Genomic DNA, 19534 nt, shown 5'->3' on the forward strand with positions numbered 1-19534 from the left:
CTCAGGAATACCATGCAAACGAACAACATTTTGAAAAAACAGAGGAACCAACTCGGAAGAAGAAGGTAACTTGGGCAGAGGAACCAAATGGACCATCTTAGAAAAACGGTCACACACCACCCAGATGACAGACATCTTCTGAGAAACAGGCAGATCTGAAATAAAATCCATCGAGATGTGCGTCCAAGGCCTCTTAGGAATAGGCAAGGGCAACAATAATCCACTGGCCCGAGAACAACAAGGCTTGGCCCGAGCACAAACGTCACAAGACTGCACAAAGCCTCGCACATCTCGTGACAGGGAAGGCCACCAGAAGGACCTTGCCACCAAATCCCTGGTACCAAAAATGCCAGGATGACCTGCCAACGCAGAAGAATGAACCTCAGAGATGACTCTACTGGTCCAATCATCAGGAACAAACAGTTTATCAGGTGGGCAACGATCAGGTCTATCCGCCTGAAACTCCTGCAAGGCCCGCCGCAGGTCTGGAGAAACGGCTGACAATATCACTCCATCCTTAAGGATACCTGTGGGCTCAGAGTTACCAGGCGAGTCAGGCTCAAAACTCCTAGAAAGGGCATCCGCCTTAACATTCTTAGAACCCGGTAGGTATGACACCACAAAATTAAACCGAGAGAAAAATAATGACCAGCGCGCCTGTCTAGGATTCAGGCGCCTGGCGGTCTCAAGATAAATCAAATTTTTGTGGTCAGTCAATACCACCACCTGATGTCTGGCCCCCTCAAGCCAATGGCGCCACTCCTCAAAAGCCCACTTCATGGCCAAAAGCTCCCGATTCCCAACATCATAATTCCGCTCAGCGGGCGAAAATTTACGGGAAAAGAAGGCACAAGGCCTCATCACGGAGCAGTCAGAACTTTTCTGCGACAACACTGCCCCAGCTCCGATCTCAGAAGCGTCGACCTCAACCTGAAAAGGTAGAGCAACATCAGGCTGACGCAACACAGGGGCAGAGGAAAAACGGCGCTTAAGCTCCCGAAAGGCCTCCACAGCATCAGGGGACCAATCAGCAACATCAGCACCCTTCTTAGTCAAATCGGTCAATGGCTTAGCAATATCCGAAAAACCAGCAATAAATCGACGATAAAAGTTAGCAAAGCCCAAAAATTTCTGAAGACTCTTAAGAGAAGAGGGCTGCGTCCAATCACAAATAGCTTGAACCTTGACAGGATCCATTTCAATGGAAGAGGGGGAAAAAATATATCCCAAAAAGGAAATCCTCTGTACCCCAAAAACACACTTAGAACCCTTCACACACAAAGAATTAGACCGCAAAACCTGAAAAACCCTCCTGACTTGCTGGACATGAGAGTCCCAGTCATCCGAAAAAATCAGAATATCATCCAGATACACAATCATAAATTTATCCAAATAATCGCGAAAAATATCATGCATAAAGGACTGGAAAACTGACGGAGCATTAGAAAGACCAAAAGGCATCACTAAATACTCAAAGTGGCCCTCGGGCGTATTAAATGCGGTTTTCCACTCATCCCCCTGCCTGATTCGCACCAAATTATACGCCCCACGAAGGTCAATCTTAGAGAACCACTTGGCCCCCTTTATGCGAGCAAACAAATCAGTCAGCAACGGCAATGGGTATTGATATTTAACAGTGATTTTATTCAAAAGCCGATAATCAATACATGGTCTCAAAGAGCCGTCTTTTTTTGACACAAAGAAAAAACCGGCTCCTAAGGGAGATGACGATGGACGAATATGTCCCTTTTCCAAGGACTCCTTTATATATTCTCGCATAGCAGCATGTTCAGGCACAGACAGATTAAATAAACGACCCTTTGGGTATTTACTACCCGGGATTAAATCTATGGCACAATCGCACTCTCGGTGCGGAGGTAACGAACCAAGCTTGGACTCTTCAAAGACGTCACGATAGTCAGACAGGAACTCAGGAATTTCATAGGGAATGGATGATGAAATGGAAACCACAGGTACATCCCCATGAGCCCCCTTACATCCCCAGCTCAACACAGACATAGCTCTCCAGTCGAGGACTGGGTTGTGAGATTGCAGCCAAGGTAATCCTAGCACCAAATCATCATGTAGATTATACAGCACCAGAAAGCGAATAATCTCCTGGTGATCCGGATTAATACGCATAGTTACTTGTGTCCAGTATTGTGGTTTATTATTAGCCAATGGGGTGGAGTCAATCCCCTTCAGAGGAATAGGAGTCTCCAAAGGCTCTAAATCATACCCACAGCGTTTGGCAAAGGACCAATCCATAAGACTCAAAGCGGCGCCAGAGTCGACATAGGCGTCCGTGGTAATAGATGACAAAGAGCAAATCAGGGTCACAGATAGAATAAATTTAGACGGTAAGGTGCAAATGGAAACAGATTTACCAAGCTTTTTAGTGCGCTTAGAGCATGCTGATATAACATGAGTAGAATCACCACAATAGAAACACAACCCATTTTTCCGTCTAAAATTCTGCCGCTCGCTTCGGGACAGAATTCTATCACACTGCATACTCTCTGGCGACTTCTCAGTGGACACCGCCAGATGGTGCACTGGTTTGCGCTCCCGCAAACGCCTATCGATCTGAATAGCCATTGTCATGGACTCATTCAGACCCGCAGGCACAGGGAACCCCACCATAACATCCTTAATGGCATCAGAGAGACCCTCTCTGAAAGTCGCCGCCAGGGCGCACTCATTCCACTGAGTAAGCACAGACCATTTACGGAATCTTTGGCAGTAAATTTCCGCTTCATCTTGCCCCTGAGATAGGGACATCAAAGTTTTTTCTGCCTGAAGCTCCAAATGAGGTTCGTCATAAAGCAACCCCAAGGCCAGAAAAAACGCATCCACATTGAGCAACGCAGGATCCCCTGGTGTCAATGAAAAAGCCCAGTCTTGAGGGTCGCCCCGGAGCAAAGAAATCACAATCCTGACCTGCTGTGCAGGGTCTCCGGCAGAGCGAGATTTCAGGGACAAAAATAATTTACAATTATTTCGAAAATTCTGAAACCCGGATCTATTCCCCGAGAAAAATTCCGGCAAAGGAATTCTCGGCTCAGATACAGGTGCATGACAAACAAAATCTTGCAAATTTTGTACCTTCGTGGCGAGATTATTCAAACCTGCAGTTACACTCTGAAGATCCATTACAAACAGGTGGACACAGAGCCATTCAAGGGTTAAGAGGAGGTAAGAAGCAGCTAGACAGCAATTAAGGGCTAGGCAGCAAAACTCTGAGGGGGAAAAAAAAAAAAAAAAAAAATTTTCTTTCAACACTTCTTTTTCTCCTGCTTCAGCCCAAACAATTAACACTTTGTTGGCCGGTCAAACTGTCATGATCTCAATGGCAAGAGAACATAGTATAAGCATATATAGGAACTAGCTCTTGGAAGATGGGAACTGAGCTGACCATGAACTAAACCTAACGCACAACTAGCAGTGGCCGGGTAGCATGCCTACGTTGATTCTAGATGCCCAGCACCAGCCGGAGGACTAAATAAAGCTAGCAGAGGAAAATATTAGTCCTAGCTCACCTCTAGAGAAATACCCCGAAAGGAGACAGAGGCCCCCCACATGTATTGGCGGTGAGTTGAGATGAAATAACAAACATAGTATGAAAATAGGTTTAGCAAATTTGAGGTCCACTTACTACATAGCAGAAGACAGAAAGGACACTTTCATGGTCAGCTGAAAACCCTATCAAAAAACACCATCCAGAAATTACTTTAAAACTCTGGCATTAACTCATAACACCAGAGTGGCAATTCCTGTTCACAAGAGCTTTCCAGACACAGTAACGAAACTACAGCTGTGAACTGGAACAAAAATGCAAAAACAAACATGGACAAGAGTCCAACTTATCTAGTAGTTGTCTAGGAGCAGGAACAAGCACAGAGAGGCTTCTGATAACATTGTTGACCGGCAAGCAACTAACAGAGCAGCAAGGTTATATAGCGACTCCCACATCTTGATGGGAACAGGTGAACAGAGAAGATGAAGACACCAGTTCAATTCCACCAGTAGCCACCGGGGGAGCCCAGAATCCAAATTCACAACACTGCTCTATTTAACTCCACTCAGATCGTTACTAGATGCCAGCTGTCAATGTTCTAGTACTGGTTCAGATCTCTCTTGGATCTTTCTGAGGACCTGTCTACTCCAGCATAAGCTAAGTCCCTGCTAGTTAATTTGCTGATCTTTATTTTCTTGTCCAGCTTGCTATCATGATATTGCCTTGCTAGCTGGAAGCTCTGGGAGGCAGAGTGGCACCTCCGCACCGTGAGTCGGTGCGGGGGTCTTTTTGCACACTCTGCGTGGCTTTTTGTAGTGTTTTGTGCTGACCGCAAAGATACCTTTTCTATCCTCAGTCTGTTTAGTGAAGTCTGGCCTCCTTTGCTGAAACCTGTTTCATTCTTATGTTTGTGACTTTCATCTTAACTCACAGTCAATATTTGTGGGGGGCTGCCTTTTCCTTTGGGGAAATTTCTCTGAGGCAAGGTAGGCTTTATTTCCAATCTTTAGGGGTAGTTAGCTCTTAGGCTGTGAAGAGGCGTCTAGGCAGAGTTAGGTACGCTCCACGGCTATTTCTAGTGTGTGTGTGATAGGATTAGGCTTGCGGTCAGCAGAGCTCCCACTTCCCAGAGCTTGTCCTGTGTGATAGTTTAACCATCAGGTCATTCCGGGTGCTCCTAACCACCAGGTCCATAACACACCTCATGCACACACGGCTCCGCTCCATACACCTCATACACATTCAGCTCCGCTCCATACACCTTTTGCCTTTTGAAAAGATTTTTTATAATTTTTTCAATTTTTTCTCTGGTGCCCCCTTAGGGTCGGCGCCCTAGGCGGCCACCTAGTTCGCCTATACGTTCGGGCCGGCCCTGTATATTGGTGGGGCTTGTACCTGTAGAGTATATATTGGTGGGGCTTGTATCAGTAGAGTATATATTGGTGGGGCATGTATCAGCAGAGTATATATTGGTGAAGCATGTATCAGTAGAGTATATATTGGTGGGGCATGTATCAGTAGAATATATATTGGTGGGGCTTGAATCAGTAGAGTATATATTGGTGGAGCTTGTATCTGTAGAGTGTATATTGGTGGGGCTTGTATCAGTAGAGTATATATTGGTGGGGCTTGTTTCTGTACAGTATATATTGGTGGAGCTTGTATCAGTAGAGTATATATTGGTGGAGCTTGTATCTGTAGAGTATATATTGGTGGGGCTTGTATCAGTAGAGCATATATTGGTGGGGCTTGTATCAGTAGAGTATATATTGGTGGGGCTTGTATCAGTAGAGTATATATTGGTGGGGCTTGTATCTGTACAGTATATATTGGTGGAGCTTGTATCAGTACAGTATATATTGGTGGGACTTGTATCAGTAGAGTATATATTGGTGGGGCTTGTATCAGTAGAGTATGTATTGGTGGGGCTTGTATCAGTAGAGTATATATTGGTGGGGCTTGTATCAGTAGAGTATGTATTGGTGGAGCTTGTATCAGTAGAGTATATATTGGTGGGGCTTGTATCAGTAGAGTATATATTGGTGGGACTTGTATCAGTAGAGTATATATTGGTGGGGCTTGTATCAGTAGAGTATATATTGGTGGGGCTTGTATCAGTAGAGTATATATTGGTGGGGCTTGTATCTGTAGAGTATATATTGGTGGGACTTGTATCAGTAGAGTATATATTGGTGGGACTTGTATCAGTAGAGTATATATCGGTGAGGCTTGTATCTGTAGAGTATATATTGGTGGGGCATGTATCTGTAGAGTATATATTGGTGGGACTTGTATCAGTAGAGTATATATTGGTGGGACTTGTATCAGTAGAGTATATATTGGTGGGGCTTGTATCAGTAGAGTATATATTGGTGGGGCTTGTATCAGTAGAGTATATATTGGTGGGGCTTGTATCAGTAGAGTTCAGTAGAGTATATATTGGTGGGGCTTGTATCTGTAGAGTATATATTGGTGGAGCTTGTATCAGTAGAGTATATATTGGTGGGGCTTGTATCAGTAGAGTATATATTGGTGGGGCTTGTATCAGTAGAGTATGTATTGGTGGAGCTTGTATCAGTAGAGTATATATTGGTGAGGCTTGTATCTGTAGAGTATATATTGGTGGGGCATGTATCTGTAGAGTATATATTGGTGGGGCATGTATCTGTAGAGTATATATTGGTGGAGCTTGTATCTGTAGAGTATATATTGGTGGGGCATGTATCTGTAGAGTATATATTGGTGGAGCTTGTATCAGTAGAGTATATATTGGTGGAGCTTGTATCAGTAGAGTATATATTGGTGGAGCTTGTATCAGTAGAGTATATATTGGTGGGGCTTGTATCAGTAGAGTATATATTGGTGGAGCTTGTATCAGTAGAGTATATATTGGTGGATCTTGTATCAGTAGAGTACTGTATATATTGGTGGATCTTGTATCAGTAGAGTATGTATTGGTGGGCTTTGGTGGGATCTTGTATTATTTGAGCTTACATTCATTGGAGCCTTCATTATCGTCCACAACTGGATCTCATGTTGTTTGGTGTTCCCGAGCCTTCAATCTTGGAGACTCTGCTTGTAGAAGATGTTAGTTCCTCCGGCTCTACTAATGGTGTCGTTGTTACCAATTGTCTGCCGAATAACCAGGAGATTTTCAATATTTTTATATTTATATTTGTTCACGTTTGATCCTTGTAGTTATTATTACAATTAACATATCGTATTTTATCATTTTAACTTGTTATTATAAGGGCAGGTGATGATTCCAGATAAATGTATTCTGTAAACAAGGGCAGCTTACGTTATTCGGGGCTGAGCGGGTAATGGACCTTTTAATTTATAAACCATTGTCTGTAAAACTGAGCAGAATACACAACGCTGCCAAACATGGAGGATCGCATGGAGGTTCCTGCTGTAACTATCGCTATTCCCGGAATATTCCCTTCTCCCTACAGGAGCGTCCGCAGAGCAGAACAAAGAATACCGCATGTAAACACATAAACTGTGCTGGAAATGCAAACCTCACCACATGACTGGGTGCAAGTGGTGCACTATGGATACTGTAGGGCCGACGCCACCTCCTTTCTTGTGGGTTTTGGTTTGGGAGGATAAAGAGGTGACAACCACTGTTGGTGCTATTTTTTTTGGCATCTATGTGCTATTTTTTTTGGCATCTATAGGAGTTGTCATTTCCTTTTTTCCAGTCTTTTGTGCATTTCATTGTATGGCTCACAAAACAAAATTTTCACAACAAATTTTGTGGTCCATTTTCTCTTGTTAGCTTTGTGAAAATAAAAAAATTTGGGTCTTAAGTAAATTTTTTGTGAAAAAACTTAAAAATGTTAATTTTTTCTCCACATTGCTTCAGTTCCTGTGAAGCACATAAAGGGTTAATTAATTTCTTGAATGCGGTTTTGTCCACCTTGAGCGGTGCAGTTTTTAGAATGGTGTCACTTTTGGGCATTTTCTGTCATATAGACCCCCCAAACTCACTTCAAATGTGAGGTGGTCCCTAAAAAAAAATTGTTTTGTAAATTTTGTTGGAAAAATGAGAAATCGCTGGTCAACTTTTTAGGCTTCTTTCACACTTGCGTCGTTTGCCATCCGTCGCAATCCGTCGTTTTGGGAAAAAAACGGATCCTGCAAATGTGCTCACAGGATGCGTTTTTTTCCCATAGACTTGTATTAGCGACGGATCGCGACGGATGGGCACACGTCGCGTCCGTCCTGCAACAGATGCGTCGTGTTTTGGCGGACCGTCGTCACGAAAAAACGTTCAAGGGAATGTTTTTTCGTATGTCGCGTCCGTTATTTTTTACCGCGCATGCGCCCCCTCCTCCCCGGACTTCAGAATGGGCAGCGCATGCGTTGAAAAACTGCATCCGCTGCCCACGTTGTGCACAAATTTCACAACGTCCGTCGGTACGTCAGGCCGACGCATAGCGACGGACCCGTACCGACGCAAGTGTGAAAGTAGCCTAACTCTTATAACTTCCTAACAAAAAATTGTGTTTCCAAAATTGTGCTGATGTAAAGTAGACATGTGGGAAATGTTATTTATTAATTATTTTGTGTGACACCACTGTCTGATTTCAGGGCACAAAGTTTAAAAGTTTGAAAATTGCAAAATTTTCAAAATTTTTGCCAAATTTCCATTTTTTTTTATAAATAAATGCAAGCAATATCAAATAAATGTTAGCACTAACATGAAGCACAGTGTGTCATGAAAAATCATTTTCAGAATCAGTGGGATACGTTGAAGTGTTCCAAAGTTACTACCTCATAAAGTGACAGTGGTAAGAATTGTAAAAATTGGCCTGGTCATTGAGGTCAAAATTGGCTCGGTCACTAAGGGGTTAAACGCACTAATGTCACAGTATAAAGATAATACACACAGTGATGTCACAGTACAGGGATAATACACACAGTGATGTCACAGTACAGGGATAATACACACAGTGATGTCACAGTGCAGGAATATTACACACAGTGATGTCACAGTACAGGGATAATACACACAGTGATGTCACAGTACAGAGATAATAAACAGTGATGTCACAGTACAGGGATAATACACACAGTGATGTCACAGTACAGAGATAATACACAGTGATGTCACAGTACTGGGATAATACACACAGTGACGTCACAGTACAGGGATAATACACACCACGATGTCACAGTACAGGGATAATACACACAGTGATGTCACAGTACAGAGATAATACACACAGTGATGTCACAGTGCAGGAATATTACACACAGTGATGTCACAGTACAGGGATAATACACACAGTGATGTCACAGTACAGAGATAATAAACAGTGATGTCACAGTACAGAGATAATACACAGTGATGTCACAGTACAGGGATAATACACACAGTGACGTCACAGTACAGGGATAATACACACCACGATGTCACAGTACAGGGATAATACACACAGTGATGTCACAGTACAGGAATAATATACACAGTGATGTCACAGTACAGGGATAATATTCACATTGATGTCACAGTGCAGGGATAATCCACACAGTGATGTCACAGTACAGGGATAATACACACAGTGATGTCACAGTGCAGGAATATTACACACAGTGATGTCACAGTACAGGGATAATACACACAGTGATGTCACAGTACAGGGATAATACACAGTGATGTCACAGTACAGAGATAATACACACAGTGATGTCACAGTGCAGGAATATTACACACAGTGATGTCACAGTACAGGGATAATACACACAGTGATGTCACAGTACAGGGATAATACACAGTGATGTCACAGTACAGGGATAATACACACAGTGATGTCACAGTGCAGGAATATTACACACAGTGATGTCACAGTACAGGGATAATACACACAGTGATGTCACAGTACAGGGATAATACACAGTGATGTCACAGTACAGGGATAATACACACAGTGATGTCACAGTTCAGGGATAATACACACAGTGATGTCACAGTACAGGGATAATACACACAGCGATGTCACAGTTCAGGGATAATACACACAGTGATGTCACAGTACAGGGATAATACACACAGTGATGTCACAGTACAGGGATAATACACACAGTGATGTCAGAGTACGGAGGTAATAAACACTGAAGTCACAGTACATGATGAATTTACCCTACCAAGTCTTACTTGTTTTCTTCTAACACGTCTAAAATGTGGAAACACAGAAAAACAGGAAATGAAGAAAACAACTCAGTCCCGGAATTAACCATTGACTGCCTTGTACACATGTTAGAGACTTTTATCACCAGATGTGGCGACATCTCCTCCTGTAATGCCGCTACAAAGATGAAAAAAAACATATTATTGAACCTCGTGCCGATAAGAATTAGAGCCGAGCTGGTACAGAGTGTTACACAACCTTTATTTCATTGGGAAATGTTTCTATGTCCTGTTCCCACATACTGAAGATACACGTGATTGGTAAAAAAAAAAAGTCTATTTTAGGTGCTTTTAACTGTTCCTACAAATTATATATATATATATATATATATATATATATATATATATATATATATATATATATATATATATGTATATATATATATATATATATACACACTCACTGGCCACTTTATTAGGTACACCTGTCCAACTTCTTGTTAACACTTAATTTCTAATCAGCCAATCACATGGTGGCAACTCAGTGCATTTAGGCATGTAGACATGGTCAAGACAATCTCCTGCAGTTCAAACCGAGCATCAGTATGGGGAAGAAAGGTGATTTGAGTGCCTTTGAACGTGGCATGGTTGTTGGTGCCAGAAGGGCTGGTCTGAGTATTTCAGAAACTGCTGATCTACTGGGATTTTCACGCACAACCATCTCTAGGGTTTACAGAGAATGGTCCGAGAAAGAAAAAAAATCCAGTGAGCGGCAGTTCTGTGGGCGGAAATGCCTTGTTGATGCCAGAGGTCAGAGGAGAATGGGCAGACTGGTTCGAGCTGATAGAAAGGCAACAGTGACTCAAATCGCCACCCGTTACAACCAAGGTAGGCCTAAGAGCATCTCTGAACGCACAGTGCGTCGAACTTTGAGGCAGATGGGCTACAGCAGCAGAAGACCACACCGGGTACCACTCCTTTCAGCTAAGAACAGGAAACTGAGGCTACAATTTGTACAAGCTCATCGAAATTGGACAGTAGAAGATTGGAAAAACGTTGCTTGGTCTGATGAGTCTCGATTTCTGCTGCGACATTCGGATGGTAGGGTCAGAATTTGGCGTAAACAACATGAAAGCATGGATCCATCCTGCCTTGTATGGAGCATCTTTGGGATGTGCAGCCGACAAATCTGCGGCAACTGTGTGATGCCATCATGTCAATATGGACCAAAATCTCTGAGGAATGCTTCCAGCACCTTGTTGAATCTATGCCACGAAGAATTGAGGCAGTTCTGAAGGCAAAAGGGGGTCCAACCCGTTACTAGCATGGTGTACCTAATAAAGTGGCCGGTGAGTGTGTATATATATATATATATATATATATATATATATATATATATATATATATATATATATATATATAATTTTTTTATGTTAAATCTATTTTTGTAAGGGTTTGCATTAAAAAAAAGAGTTACATCTTCCAATTTTTACACTTACTATGGGGGTTATTATACATAGATTCATACTTCCTGTTCTTCCAAGAAATCTACAAGTATATTATCAGCAATAGACTGCAGCATCTAACGAGCATGTTCAAAGATCATTATGAAGGGATGGTAAGGAGGTGAGCTGTGACATCACCTATTGTGAATGGTGGATCCTGTGTTATCTACTGTACATAGAGGTGTTATCAGTCATTGTACAGGAGGAGGTGAGATGTGACATCACCTATTTGTGAATAGTGGATCCTGTGTTATCTACTGTATATAGAGGTGTTATCAGTCATGTACAGGAGGAGGAGGTGAGCTGTGAAATCATCTATTGTGAATGGTGGATCCTGTGTATCTACTGTATATAGAGGTGTCATCAGTCATTGTACAGGAGGAGGTGAGCTGTGACATCACCTATTGTGAATGGTGGATCATGTGTATCTACTGATTATAGAAGTGTTATCAGTCATTGTACAGGAGGAGGAGGTGAGCTGTGACATCACCTATTGTGAATGGTGAATCCTGTGTTATCTACTGTATATAGAGGTGTTATTAGTCATTATACAGGAGGAGGTGAGCTGTGACATCACCTATTGTGAATGGTGGATCCTGTGTTATCTACTGTATATAGAGGTGTTATCAGTCATTATACAGGAGGAGGAGGTGAGCTGTGACATCACCTATTTGTGAATGGTGGATCCTGTGTTATCTACTGTGTATAGAGGTGTTATCAGTCATTGTACAGGAGGAGGAGGTGAGCTGTGACATCACCTATTTGTGAATGGTGGATCCTGTGTTATCTACTGATTATAGAAGTGTTATCAGTCATTGTACAGGAGGAGGAGGTGAGCTGTGACATCACCTATTGTGTATGGTGGATCCTGTGTTATCTACTGTATATAGAGGTGTTATCAGTCATTGCACAGGACGAGGAGGTGAGCTGTGAAATCATCTATTGTGAATGGTGGATCCTGTGTATCTACTGTATATAGAGGTGTCATCAGTCATTGTACAGGAGGAGGTGAGCTGTGACATCACCTATTGTGAATGGTGGATCATGTGTATCTACTGATTATAGAAGTGTTATCAGTCATTGTACAGGAGGAGGAGGTGAGCTGTGACATCACCTATTGTGAATGGTGAATCCTGTGTTATCTACTGTATATAGAGGTGTTATTAGTCATTATACAGGAGGAGGTGAGCTGTGACATCACCTATTGTGAATGGTGGATCCTGTGTTATCTACTGTATATAGAGGTGTTATCAGTCATTATACAGGAGGAGGAGGTGAGCTGTGACATCACCTATTTGTGAATGGTGGATCATGTGTTATCTACTGTGTATAGAGGTGTTATCAGTCATTTTACAGGAGGAGGAGGTGAGCTGTGACATCACCTATTGTGAATGGTGGATCCTGTGTTATCTACTGTATATAGAGGTGTTATCAGTCATTGTACAGGAGGAGGAGGTGAGCTGTGACATCACCTATTGTGTATGGTGGATCCTGTGTTATCTACTGTGTATAGAGGTGTTATCAGTCATTGTACAGGAGGAGGAGGTGAGCTGTGACATCATCTATTGTGAATGGTGGATCCCGTGTATCTACTGTATATAGAGGTGTCATCAGTCATTGTACAGGAGGAGGAGGTGAGCTTGTGACATCACCTATTGTGAATGATGAATCCTCTGTTATCTACTGTGTATAGAGGTGTTATCAGTCATTGTTCAGGAGGAGGAGGTGAGCTGTGACATCACCTATTGTGAGTGGTGGATCCTGGGTTATCTACTGTATATAGAGGAGTTATCAGTCATTGTACAGGAGGAGGTGAGCTGTGATATCACCTATTGTGAATGGTGGATTGTTGTGAAATTGGATTTTGGGCTCCCCCGGTGGCCACTGGTGGAATTGAACTGGTGTGCATCATCCTCTCTGTTCACCTGTTTCCATCAGGATGTGGGAGTCGCTATTTAGCCTTGCTCCTCTGTCACTTCCATGCCGGTCAACATTGTAATCAGAAGCCTTTCTGTGCATGTTCCTGCTGCTCGACATCTCCCAGCTAAGTTGGACTTTAGTCCTTGTTTGTTTTTGCATTTTGTTCCAGTTCACAGCTGTAGTTTCGTTTCTGTGTCTGGAAAGCTCTTGTGATCTGAAATTGCCACTCTGATGTTATGAGTTAATACTAGAGTCTTAAAGTAATTTCAGGATGGTGTTTTGATAGGGTTTTCAGCTGACCATGAAAGTGCCCTTTCTGTCTTCCTGCTATCTAGTAAGCGGACCTCAATTTTGCTAAACCTATTTTCATACTACGTTTGTCATTTCATCTAAAATCACCGCCAATATTTGTGGGGGCCTCTGTCTGCCTTTCGGGAAAATTTCTCTAGAGGTGAGCCAGGACTATATTTTCCTCTGCCAGGATTAGTTAGTCCTCCGGCCGGCGCTGGGCGTCTAGGGATAAAACGCAGGCTACGCTACCCGGCTACTGTTAGTTGTGCGGCAGGTTTAGTTCATGGTCAGTTTAGTTTCCATCCTTCCAAGAGCTAGTTCTTATGTTCGCTGGGCTATGTTCTCTTGCCATTGAGAACCATAACAGTTTGACCGGCCGCAAAGGGTTAAATTAATTGACAGAGAAAGGAGAGAAAAGAGAAGTCTGCTGAAGATTTTTTTTTTTTTTTTTTCTCAGTTCTGAGTGTGCTTGTAATTGAATCTCTTGCAAGTCTGCTTATATTGCAGCCTTTCTCTCTCTCTCTCTCCTTCTAATCCTGGAATGGCTCTGTGTTCACCTGTTTAAAATGGATATTCAGAGTTTAGCTGCAGGTTTGAATAATCTCACCACGAAAGTTCAAAATTTACAAGATTTTGTTGTTCATGTTCCTATATCTGAACCTAGAATTCCTTTGCCTGAATTTTTCTCGGGGAATAGATCTTGCTTTCAAAATTTCAAAAATAATTGCAAGTTGTTTTTGTCCCTGAAATCTCGCTCTGCTGGAGATCCTGCTCAGCAGGTCAGGATTGTGATTTCCTTGCTCCGGGGCGACCCTCAGGATTGGGCTTTTGCATTGGCTCCAGGGGATCCTGCGTTGCTCAATGTGGATGCGTTTTTTCTGGCCTTGGGGTTGCTTTATGAGGAACCTCAGTTAGAACTTCAGGCGGAAAAGGCCTTGATGTCCCTATCTCAGGGGCAAGACGAAGCTGAAATATACTGCCAGAAATTCCGTAAATGGGCTGTGCTTACTCAGTGGAATGAGTGCGCCCTGGCGGCGAATTTCAGAGAGGGTCTCTCTGATGCCATTAAGGATGTTATGGTGGGGTTCCCTGTGCCTGCGGGTCTGAATGAGTCCATGACAATGGCTATCCAGATCGATAGGCGTCTGCGGGAGCGCAAACCTGTGCACCATTTGGCGGTGTCTACTGAGAAGACGCCAGAGAATATGCAATGTGATAGAATTCTGTCCAGAAGTGAACGGCAGAATTTTAGACGAAAAAATGGGTTGTGCTTCTATTGCGGTGATTCAACTCATGTTATATCAGCATGCTCTAAGCGTACTAAGAAGCTTGATAAGTCTGTTTCAATTGGCACTTTACAGTCTAAGTTTATTCTATCTGTGACCCTGATTTGTTCTTTATCATCTATTACCGCGGATGCCTATGTCGACTCTGGCGCCGCTTTGAGTCTTATGGATTGGTCCTTTGCCAAACGCTGTGGGTATGATTTGGAGCCTCTTGAAACTCCTATACCCCTGAAGGGGATTGACTCCACCCCATTGGCTAGCAATAAACCACAATACTGGACACAAGTAACTATGCGGATTAATCCGGATCACCAGGAGATTATTCGCTTTCTTGTGCTGTATAACCTACATGATGTGTTGGTGCTTGGATTGCCATGGCTGCAATCTCATAACCCAGTCCTTGACTGGAAAGCTATGTCTGTGTTAAGCTGGGGATGTAAGGGGACGCATGGGGACGTACCTGTGGTTTCCATTTCATCATCTATTCCCTCTGAGATTCCTGAATTCTTGACTGAATATCGTGACGTTTTTGAAGAACCTAAGCTTGGTTCATTACCTCCGCACCGGGAGTGCGATTGTGCCATAGATTTGATTCCGGGTAGTAAATACCCTAAGGGTCGTTTATTTAATCTGTCTGTGCCTGAACATGCTGCTATGCGAGAATATATAAAGGAGTCCTTGGAAAAGGGACATATTCGTCCTTCGTCATCTCCCTTAGGAGCCGGTTTTTTCTTTGTGGCTAAGAAAGATGGCTCTTTGAGGCCGTGCATTGATTATCGGCTTTTGAATAAAATCACGGTTAAATATCAATATCCGTTGCCACTGCTGACTGATTTGTTTGCTCGCATAAAGGGGGCCAAGTGGTTCTCTAAGATAGATCTCCGTGGGGCGTATAATTTGGTGCGAATTAAGCAGGGGGATGAGTGGAAAACCGCATTTAATACGCCCGAGGGCCACTTTGAGTATTTGGTGATGCCTTTTGGTCTTTCAAATGCCCCTTCAGTCTTTCAGTCCTTTATGCATGACATTTTCCGTGATTATTTGGATAAATTTATGATTGTGTATCTGGATGATATTTTGATTTTTTCGGATGACTGGGACTCTCATGTCCAGCAGGTCAGGAGGGTTTTTCAGGTTTTGCGGTCTAATTCCTTGTGTGTGAAGGGTTCTAAGTGCGTTTTTGGGGTTCAAAAGATTTCCTTTTTGGGATATATTTTTTCCCCCTCTTCCATCGAGATGGATCCTGTCAAGGTTCAGGCTATTTGTGATTGGACGCAACCCTCTTCTCTTAAGAGTCTTCAGAAATTTTTGGGCTTTGCTAACTTTTATCGTCGATTTATTGCTGGTTTTTCTGATGTTGTTAAACCATTGACTGATTTGACTAAGAAGGGTGCTGATGTTGCTGATTGGTCCCCTGCTGCTGTGGAGGCCTTTCGGGAGCTTAAGCGCCGCTTTTCTTCCGCCCCTGTGTTGCGTCAGCCTGATGTTGCTCTTCCTTTTCAGGTTGAGGTCGACGCTTCTGAAATCGGAGCTGGGGCGGTTTTGTCGCAGAGAAGTTCCGATTGCTCCGTGATGAGACCTTGTGCTTTTTTCTCGCGTAAATTTTCGCCCGCCGAGCGGAATTATGATGTTGGGAATCGGGAGCTTTTGGCCATGAAGTGGGCTTTTGAGGAGTGGCGTCATTGGCTTGAGGGGGCTAGACATCAGGTGGTGGTATTGACTGACCACAAAAATCTAATTTATCTTGAGTCCGCCAGACGCCTGAATCCTAGACAGGCGCGCTGGTCGTTGTTTTTCTCTCGGTTTAATTTTGTGGTGTCCTACCTGCCGGGTTCTAAGAATGTTAAGGCGGATGCCCTTTCTTGGAGTTTTGAGCCTGACTCCCCTGGTAATTCTGAACCTACAGGTATCCTTAAGGATGGAGTGATATTGTCTGCCGTTTCTCCAGACCTGCGGCGGGCCTTGCAGGAGTTTCAGGCGGATAGACCTGATCGTTGCCCACCTGGTAGACTGTTTGTTCCTGATGATTGGACCAGTAAAGTCATTTCTGAGGTTCATTCTTCTGCGTTGGCAGGTCATCCTGGAATCTTTGGTACCAGGGATTTGGTGGCAAGGTCCTTCTGGTGGCCTTCCCTGTCTCGAGATGTGCGAGGCTTCGTGCAGTCTTGTGACATTTGTGCTCGGGCCAAGCCTTGTTGTTCTCGGGCTAGTGGATTGTTGTTGCCCTTGCCTATCCCGAAGAGGCCCTGGACGCACATCTCGATGGATTTTATTTCGGATCTTCCTGTTTCTCAGAAGATGTCTGTCATCTGGGTGGTGTGTGATCGTTTCTCTAAGATGTTCCATTTGGTTCCCCTACCTAAGTTGCCTTCTTCTTCCGAGTTGGTTCCTCTGTTTTTTCAAAATGTGGTCCGTTTGCATGGTATTCCGGAGAATATCGTTTCTGACAGAGGTACCCAATTCGTGTCTAGATTTTGGCGAGCATTCTGTGCTAGGATGGGCATAGATTTGTCTTTCTCGTCTGCTTTCCATCCTCAGACTAATGGCCAGACCGAGCGGACGAATCAGACCTTGGAGACATATTTGAGGTGTTTTGTGTCTGCAGATCAGGATGATTGGGTTGCTTTTTTGCCTTTAGCGGAGTTTGCCCTCAATAATCGGGCCAGCTCTGCCACCTTGGTGTCTCCCTTTTTCTGTAATTCGGGGTTTCATCCTCGATTTTCTTCTGGTCAGGTGGAATCTTCGGATTGTCCTGGAGTGGATGCTGTGGTGGAGAGGTTGCATCAGATTTGGGGGCAGGTAGTGGACAATTTGAAGTTGTCCCAGGAGAAGACTCAGCTTTTTGCCAACCACCGGCGTCGGGTTGGTCCTCGGCTTTGTGTTGGGGACTTGGTGTGGTTGTCTTCTCGTTTTGTCCCTATGAGGGTTTCTTCTCCCAAGTTTAAGCCTCGGTTCATCGGCCCGTACAAGATATTGGAGATTCTTAACCCTGTGTCCTTCCGTTTGGACCTCCCTGCATCTTTTTCTATTCATAATGTTTTTCATCGGTCATTATTGCGCAGGTATGAGGTACCGGTTGTGCCTTCCGTTGAGCCTCCTGCTCCGGTGTTGGTTGAGGGCGAGTTGGAGTACGTTGTGGAAAAAATCTTGGACTCCCGTGTTTCCAGACGGAAACTCCAGTATCTGGTCAAATGGAAGGGATACGGTCAGGAGGATAATTCTTGGGTGACTGCCTCTGATGTTCATGCCTCCGATTTGGTCCGTGCCTTTCATAGGGCTCATCCTGATCGCCCTGGTGGTTCTGGTGAGGGTTCGGTGCCCCCTCCTTGAGGGGGGGGTACTGTTGTGAAATTGGATTTTGGGCTCCCCCGGTGGCCACTGGTGGAATTGAACTGGTGTGCATCATCCTCTCTGTTCACCTGTTTCCATCAGGATGTGGGAGTCGCTATTTAGCCTTGCTCCTCTGTCACTTCCATGCCGGTCAACATTGTAATCAGAAGCCTTTCTGTGCATGTTCCTGCTGCTCGACATCTCCCAGCTAAGTTGGACTTTAGTCCTTGTTTGTTTTTGCATTTTGTTCCAGTTCACAGCTGTAGTTTCGTTTCTGTGTCTGGAAAGCTCTTGTGATCTGAAATTGCCACTCTGATGTTATGAGTTAATACTAGAGTCTTAAAGTAATTTCAGGATGGTGTTTTGATAGGGTTTTCAGCTGACCAAGAAAGTGCCCTTTCTGTCTTCCTGCTATCTAGTAAGCGGACCTCAATTTTGCTAAACCTATTGTCATACTACGTTTGTCATTTCATCTAAAATCACCGCCAATATTTGTGGGGGCCTCTGTCTGCCTTTCGGGGAAATTTCTCTAGAGGTGAGCCAGGACTATATTTTCCTCTGCCAGGATTAGTTAGTCCTCCGGCCGGCGCTGGGCGTCTAGGGATAAAACGCAGGCTACGCTACCCGGCTACTGTTAGTTGTGCGGCAGGTTTAGTTCATGGTCAGTTTAGTTTCCATCCTTCCAAGAGCTAGTTCTTATGTTCGCTGGGCTATGTTCTCTTGCCATTGAGAACCATAACAGTGGATCCTGTGTTATCTACTGTATATAGAGGTGTTATCAGTCATTGTACAGGAGGAGGAGGTGAGCTGTGACATCACCTATTGTCAATGGTGGATCCTGGGTTATCTACTGTATATAGATGTGTTATCAGTCATTGTACAGGAGGAGGAGGAGGTGAGCTTTGACATCATCTATTGTGAATGGTGGATCCTGTGTTATCTGTTATGACCTCAATGGCAGAGGGTCTCAAAAATAATTACTAAGTCTGCAAACACAAAAACCAGCTCATAGGGCAGTGGTAACTGGGCTGACCATATATCTAATCCTAGCACCACAAATACCAGCAGCCGGGGAGCGTGCCTACGTTGATTCTAGACGTCTCGCGCCAGCCGGAGAACTAACTAACCCTAGAAGGGAAAAGAAAGACCTTTCTTGCCTCCAGAGAAAAGACCCCAAAAGTTGGATACAAGCCCCCAACAAATAATAACGGTGAGGTAAGAGGAAAAGACAAACGTAAGAATGAGCTAGGTATTTAGCAAAGAGAGGCCCACTAGCTAATAGCAGAATAGAGTAAGATAACTTATATGGTCAGCAAAAACCCTATCAAAAATATCCACGCTGGAAATTCAAGAACCCCCGAACCGTCTAACGGCCCGGGGGGAGAACACCAGCCCCCTAGAGCTTCCAGCAAGGTCAGGAATCACATTTAGTACAAGCTGGACAAAAAATGAGAGCAAGCAAATAACCCAAAAAACAAAGAAGCAGGACTTAGCTTAATTTTGCACGAACCAGGACCAGCAGATAGGAGCAAACAGAAAGGATCTGATT

The sequence above is a fragment of the Ranitomeya variabilis genome, chromosome 3 (assembly GCF_051348905.1).
Source record: "Ranitomeya variabilis isolate aRanVar5 chromosome 3, aRanVar5.hap1, whole genome shotgun sequence".
Lineage (NCBI taxonomy): Eukaryota > Metazoa > Chordata > Amphibia > Anura > Dendrobatidae > Ranitomeya > Ranitomeya variabilis.